This window comes from Seriola lalandi, unplaced genomic scaffold (assembly GCF_002814215.2).
Source record: "Seriola lalandi dorsalis isolate HSWRI2012SDOR001 ecotype SW California unplaced genomic scaffold, Sedor1 jcf7180002054977, whole genome shotgun sequence".
NCBI lineage: Eukaryota > Metazoa > Chordata > Actinopteri > Carangiformes > Carangidae > Seriola > Seriola lalandi.
In genome coordinates, this window is record NW_019525527.1 from 30,182 (window position 1) to 30,814 (window position 633).

General features: G+C 42.5%; 1 long non-coding RNA gene across 1 annotated transcript in view; it reads left to right on the forward strand.

Annotated features, from left to right (window-relative positions):
• LOC111646871 (uncharacterized) overlaps positions 1–633 on the forward strand; it is a 3,060-nt gene extending 2,427 nt beyond the window's left edge. The window contains exon 3 of the long non-coding RNA XR_015436498.1: positions 580–633. This is a non-coding gene — a long non-coding RNA (uncharacterized LOC111646871). The remainder of the gene's footprint in view (positions 1–579) is intronic.

Genomic DNA, 633 nt, shown 5'->3' on the forward strand with positions numbered 1-633 from the left:
TTGATTTACTGGAATCAAACAATATGATCAACAGCTGATGTTTATTTCCTGTCCTCACCTGTCAGAAAACAAACTACCTTTAGAGATATCAGCTGTGATCAGCTCCTGTCTGCAGTGTCTCATGATGTTCTGTTTTACTGTGAAATTGAAGGAAGCTTTATTGTGGAGGGACATCAGATATAATGAGTAAGTGAAGTCACTGAATCAGATCAACATGTGTTTGATGTCTCTGTTCAGATCTGCTTGAGTTACGAGTCTGAGGAGAAAGACCAGTAAGTGTTTTAAAGTATCTTAATCTCTCTTATGATGTTTAGTGGTCGGGTTGTAAAACTGAATCAGTGGATGTGAATGATCGTCCATGAATCCAAGTGTTTGCTGGGCTGCTCTTCACTTCACTGCAGCTTCATGACGCCATCTAGTGGACGGATGGTAGAAGTGCAGCAGCTGATGGCAGCTTCCTCTGCCTCACACTGATATGAAACAGAGAAGAAGAGCCAATCAGCGGAGGAGCAGCTGGAGAAATGATGTACATTTGAGTTGATGTGCAGATGAATGATGTGTGTTTCTCTCCACATGAAGGTAGAAAGTGTGTGTGAGCTGATGTGGATGTGAACTCAGCAGCATGGATCAGTG